At 37.6% G+C, this 6,839-nt stretch overlaps 1 protein-coding gene across 1 annotated transcript in view; it reads right to left on the bottom strand.

Annotated features, from left to right (window-relative positions):
- RAB31 (RAB31, member RAS oncogene family) overlaps positions 1 to 6,839 on the bottom strand; it is a 74,284-nt gene that overhangs the window by 51,576 nt on the left and 15,869 nt on the right. The window lies entirely within an intron of this gene.

Genomic DNA, 6,839 nt, shown 5'->3' with positions numbered 1-6,839 from the left:
GAGATTCTTTTGATGTTAAAGCCTGACCTTGACCTCAGATGTTGACAGCTTTGTTTCTCTTTTCTTTCTCATGGACCCATTCAGACCCAGTATTTATGCCACAGCTTTGCATCCTGGCCCTCTGAGCACAGGTTACCCAATCACCAAACCTTTCAAATAATGGTAGACTGGTAGGCACTTACAAAATTAAGCCAATGCAGGCAAACAAGCAGTACGGTTAAACAGCACATAGTGCTCAGATTCCCTGACTGCATCCACTGAACTGTCAGCTCCTGGAGGGCATAGGTGTGACTTCCCAGGGTTCAAGGAAAACTTCTGACAGAAGGAGCAACTAAAGATTAAGGGAACCACGGTGGTTCAATTAGAGATGTTTATTATATTATTTTCTGAACTTTTCTGGAATACTTGAAATATCTCACAATTGAAAAAGAGTTCATGCACTCACTAGGAAAGTGTAAGCCTTTTTAATCCATGAGTTTCAGAATATTATCATATTATCTTTGGCAGTATGTATTAAGGTATGTATAAAGTCTGGTCCTGAGTTAGATAACACTGCTGGGTGAAAAAAACTAAATCAGCTTCAAATAATACTGTTTTGAAGATAGAGTATTTCTTTAAATAAACAATTTAGTCAAATATAAATTTCAAGTCTAATCATGGTTTGGTAAGTTTTAAGTGATAACTTGACAAATATAACCTTGTTTATGGTTCTATATGAGTTTACTACAGGAAACACATTTAACATTTAAAAGATTTAATACTTGATTTAGAATTTTTCTTCAAATACCACTTTGAGGTCAAGGCTGCATTTCCAGTCCATGCATAATCTCCAAAGAGAGGAAGATAGCACACAACTTGCTCATCACTTATAATTTAAATAAGGAAACAGTAACCTCAAATTCATATGTAAACTCAATACAATCCCTATCAAAATCTTAGCTGGATTTTTTGGTAAAAATTTACAAGCTGATCCTAAAATTCATGTGGAAATGCAATGGACCCAGAATAGCCCAAATGATCTTGAAAAAGAAAAATAAAGTTGGAGGTCTCACTTCCCAATTTCAAAACTTACGAAAAAGTTACAGTAATCAGGGCAATGTGGTACTGGCATAAGGATAAAATTTTAGATCAAAGGAATAGAACTGAGAGTCCAGAATTAAACCCTCACATTTGTGGCCAATTCATTTTAAACAAAGGTGCAAAGACAACTAATTGGGCAAAGAAGAGTCTTTTCAATAAATTGTATTGCGTGTGACAACTGATTTTGTATGATCCTAACATGCAAAGAATGAAGATGAATCCCCTCCTTACAAGATATACAAAAGTTAACAACAAATAGATCATAGAGCTAAAACTATAAAATTCATAGAACATAAAGGAGTAAATCTTTGTGGACTTGAGTTAGGCAAAGACAAGTGTTGGCAAGAATGGGGAGAAATTGGAACCTCAAACACTACCAGTAAGAATATAAAATGGTACAGCCATTTTAGAAAATACTTTGGCAGGTTCTCAAAATGCTTCATGTAGTATTACCATATAACCCATCAATTTCATTCCTAGATATGTAACAAAGAGATTTTTTTTAAAGCATGCATCTGCACCAAAACGTGTACATGAATGTTCATAAAACACCATTATTTTCATAAAAGTGGAAACAACCCAAACATCCGTCAACTGACAAGTGGATAAACAAAATGTCGTACTTTCATACAATGAAATGTTAATCAGCCATTAAAAGGAAAGAAGCACTGACCTAGGTTACAACACAGATGAACCTTGGTGACACTATGCTATGTGAACGAAGCTAGTCACAAAAAAACACAGATTAGCATTCCATTTATATGAATCATCCAGATTAAGCAAATCTAGACACTGAAATTAGCCTAAGGCTAAAGGACTTGGGAGGAGACTTTTTTAGTCTTGTCTATGTGTTCTCCAATTTCATCTTTAAAAAGCATAAAGTAATTAGTTTTATTTCAGAAGTCAATCTATTCAACTTCAGATGTATTTGTAGAGTAATGAAAAGTTTTTATGCTAATAATGGAATCATTAATTCACCTTTGTGGAATTTGTGACTGTGGCTCATTTAAAACCCAGATTATATAAATAAAACCATTATGACTCAGGCAGTCCACTAGGAAGGACAGGCAGCTATAACACGGACTTTAACCAAATGAAAGCAAAGAATAAAATTATTAATATTTTCCATATTAAATTCTGAAAATAATGTTGCTCTGCTGGGCCGGTGTGGTTCAATGGTTGAGCATCAACCTATGAGCCAGGTCACAGTTCAATTCCCCGGTTGCAGGCTTGGTCCCCAGGAGGAGGCATGCAGGCAGTAGCCAATCAATGATTCTCACTCATCATTGATGTTTCTAACTCCCTCTCCCTTCCTCTCTGAAATCAATAAAAAAAATATATTAAATAAATAAATAAAAATAATAATAATAAATAAAATAATGCTGCTCTGATGGATCAAACCAAGGGAATGAAGCCTGAAATTCTTCTGAGATACTGACATTTTAAATTCTGTTATCCTATGGATTGCGATTGTGTTTTATAGCAGAAACAGAATGATTTGGAAGCACACGTCTAGGAAATGAAGGTTGCATATCCTATTGTGATGAGAATATTTTAATAGCAATAAGGATATTATGGATCCCAACTTAGTAGAAAAACAAAGAAAGAAGTCTAAAGAAAACTGAATGGGAAAGAAGTCTCTCTCATCTCGCCACACAAATCCTGCTGGATGGAAGATGGGAGGACAGAGCTGGGCAGATCAATTCCTTTTTCTCCCCTGGGACTTCTCTGAGCTGCGGTTCCTGCACACATCCTTCTGAGCTACTGCTGCTCTTCCTCACAGCTTAGCATGAAACAGAAACCAGCACAGCCCATCTGAAGAGGACAGGGTGAAAACCTGCAAAAGCCCACACTCTCCCCTCTCAACACCCTTCTTGGTAGCAATAAACTAATTGCACAAATCTTGAAAATGTTGAGCTTTTAATGAATTGGATTCAACAATCAATTGGAAATGATTAATTTTTTTAAACTTTTTTTTACAGAGGCACTCTGCGTATTACAATTTGCCACTGAAAGAATCAAAGGATGCCCATGATATGTGATTGAATGAAAAGTAAGACAGCAAATCAAGAATGAAAGTTCTCTTATACAAAGAGAGGGAAGAGGAGGAGAATCCTTTCACGTTTCCAGTGCTCAGAGGGAAAAGTAATTTTTCAAGAATATGAATTATGCCACAAATACAATATAGAATTAGTACGGGGCAGCAAGTAGGGTGTTAACCAGAATACCATGTATGCTAGGCAGAACTTGGTTCACTCTGTCCACAAATAAGCAAATATTGACTAATTAATACATGCAAAGAATTGGGCTGAGCATTATCCTCCTTGGAGGACACAGATCCATGTCTTTATATTGTCAAATCATAAATCCAAAGAGATTTTGTTTGTTTAAAATTATGAAAACTAAGGAGAACAGTAGCATATTTCTACAAAGATAAGGAGGCATAATAAAATGCACTGGACTCCAATAATTAATGAGACAGAACAAACAGCAGTAGGCACAAGCAACAGCGGGGAGTTTATTTTTAGCTCAAACATTAGGCAACGTCATTACAAGCACGATTAAGTCTAGCAATAAGCTGCCAACACGATTGAAAAATTGCCATCACTGGAGAGATGCAAGACTGCACCAAGGGACACAAGGCAAGGACAGCCGGAGGATAACTAGATCAGGCCTTCGAGGGTTAGAGGGACTGATGGCCACAAAGGCCATGTAGACATTGCTCACACTCTCTCCACAAATCTAGATTCTAAAAAGCATTCACCTGAAATTATCATCCAAATCTCAACTGCTCATCCCGGAAGCAATGCTATGGAGTTATGCCTTGCACATACAATACTAATAATTGTAGCAATCTATAACACTAATCAGATATATAATACTAATATAACATATATAATAGGACTCTTTTGAAAGTACAGACATAGCAATATAGTAATAGATATCTAATAGCCAAATTTTAGGAAAAGCAATTACAATAATTAGAAATACAATCATATAAAATTTTTTCTATTGCTGTTTTGCTTTGAGATGGTAAGTGAGCCAAACTACAAACCACATAGTCACTTGAGAGTACCAAATTTCACCAAAAGCAGTCAACTTCTTGAATGTTATTTCAGAATAGGTAGGTAAATATCAAATGCTCTGCTTACATCATACAGAAATCTCCCTGTAGAAAATGGTATTATCAAATGAAAACAGCAGGTTATGAAGAATCATGATCCCACTGACATATAATTATCAACACATACATAGTGAGATGGCTGAAGAGTGGCCATCTAATGTCAATAGTGGGAATATCTGGGTAGTGAAATTTTGGATAATTTTACTTTCGGCTGTATAGCATTTGTGTGGTTGTTCTATCAGAACAAAACTATAAACCTCAGGACCCAGACTACTGGATGCAAATTTCAGCTTTATACCGTATTGACTGTGTGACCCTGAGTAAGTTACTTAACCTCTCTATGCCTCTGTGACCTCACCTGTGAATGGGGATAGAAACAGCCCCTGCCTCAGAGTGCTGTGAGAGCACTAATGTGTTAGCACAGAAGGCACTCAGAATAGTGCATGGAATACATACAGCAAGCCCTCAGGACACAGCAGCCAGTCGTAGAAGCAGCAGTCCTGCTAATATTAAACCAGCTATTTGTAAAACAGACTTATTACATTCATTAAAAGCAGCTGCAAAAGCAACTATTTCATGGCCAAAAGTAAAAAGGGGAAGCAAGAAAATTCCACTGTTTAAGTTTCATTAACAACCAAAACCCCAAAAAACTAGCAGAACAGCTACAAAGAACACAAAAGTATGTAACGAAGATGTCTCTAAGAAGACACGTTTTCCTTCAATCCGCCCCCCTCATTTCAGGAGTCAGCGTGCACAGCTGACTAACAGAGTTGAAGAGGTGTTTCAGGCAGTGGCTTCATGTATGCAAGCCTGTCCTTTTAATTTAGTAGCAAAATAGAAGACATTCTAATGAGGTTAGCATTTGTAGGCCAGAAGATTTGTCCTAATTTTCTTTTTTTTTTAAAGAGATTTTTTAAAGGTTTTAATCTATAAACGCTGGAAAGTTAGTTTTAAATGAGGACTTATATAAAATGAAAATTATAATAAACATACTCTTGTTTGTTAGAAGCTGATAATGAAAATGATGGGTTATCCCAGTGGTCGGCAAACTGCAGCTCGCAAGCCACATGCAGCTCTTTGGCCCCTTGAGTGTGGCTCTTCCACAAAATACCGACTTCTGCGCATGGGCCACGAAGTTTCAATCGCACTGTACGTGCACGCCCGCACGTGGTATTTTGTGGAAGAGTCACACTCAAGGGGCCAAAGAGCCGCATGTGGCTCTCGAGCCGCAGTTTGCTGACCACTGGGTTATCCTAAACCCTGGATTCTCTTCCTTTGAGGGAGAGAGACAATAAACAGAATAAGTGTGCTGGCCAGGTGGATCAGTGGTTGGAGTGTTGTCCCGTACACCAAAAGGTTGCAGATTTAATCCCCAGTCAGGGCACGTACAGGGGGTAACCAATTGATGTTTCTCTCTTTCTCTCTTCCTCCCTCCTTGCCTCCCTTCCTCTCTCTTGAAAACAATTAAAAAATATATCCTTTGCTGAGGATAAAAAATATACATAATATATATAAAATAAATGAATAATTAAGTGAATTAAATAGTATATTAGAAGGTGGTGAGAGCTATAGAAGGCGGGAAAAGGAGGGAAGTGTTGACATTTTAAATGGGGTAGGTAGAGAAGCTGACCTTTGTGTTTGGATCAGACAAGGGAAAGTTCAACCTATCTTACTCCATAATTATTTGCTCTGAGGAAAGTTTTAATCAGCTGAAAACTCTCAGTTAAGACAAGATATTGGTTATCCCTGTGCTTCATTTACCCTGACCACCCCTTTCAACTTTGATAATATACAATCTAGTTATTACACAAATTCTGTTATAGACACCGTGTGTTGGTGTCTACTATTTCACTTTTTAAAATCTAAAAGACATGAGCTTCTTAAATAATCTTTTCCATAAATATTTTCAGCAAATAAAAAGAATTAAGAATTAGAGAGGAGTCATCTACTGTTCTAGTAACCCAATGTCTATTCCCCCATTTTCCAGTAAGAGAACCCAGACTTTCTTTGGGGAACTAAGCCTATCTGACTTGCAGCCAATGTGATTCAGATGGAGCTGATAGCTGTGGGGTAAGGATATTACCTGGTGCTACTAGTAGGAGTACCAACCTTCCTCCCCCACCCCCCAACTCTGTACAGCATCAAGTTCAAGAGTGAGCACGTGACCCAAATGACCAAAGAGAACCCTCAGGTACCAAGACATAGGGTGCAACTCTTGGGAAAGAAGTGCTTTCCTTCACTAGGATGCTAAGGTGTCAAAATGCAGGCAGAGTTGCTTGCCACCCTTAGTGAAGGAAAGAAAAGGGTCTGCCTTATGAAGCTAATCTAGAGGTAAGCCTAGCAAAGAAAAGGAATAGAGTTGGGTGCCTCTGACAATACATTGAAGGACTTGAACTCAGCCCTGCCTTCAAATAGGCACCCCCCTTACATTTTTCTCATAGCTAAAGAGTACATTTCCTTTTTTGTTTTAATCATTTCCAGCTGGGTTTCTGTCACTTGCAACCACTAGAGCAGCCATGGGCAAACTACAGCCCGCGGGCGGGATCCAGCCCGTTTGAAATGAATAAAACTAAAAAAAAAAAAGACCGTACCCTTTTATGTAATGATGTTTACTTTGAATTTATATTAGTTCACA

This window comes from Myotis brandtii, unplaced genomic scaffold, assembly GCF_000412655.1.
Source record: "Myotis brandtii unplaced genomic scaffold, ASM41265v1 scaffold240, whole genome shotgun sequence".
NCBI lineage: Eukaryota > Metazoa > Chordata > Mammalia > Chiroptera > Vespertilionidae > Myotis > Myotis brandtii.
The sequence above is the reverse complement of the archived record's forward strand: the minus strand, read 5'-3'. Positions and strand labels throughout refer to the sequence as shown.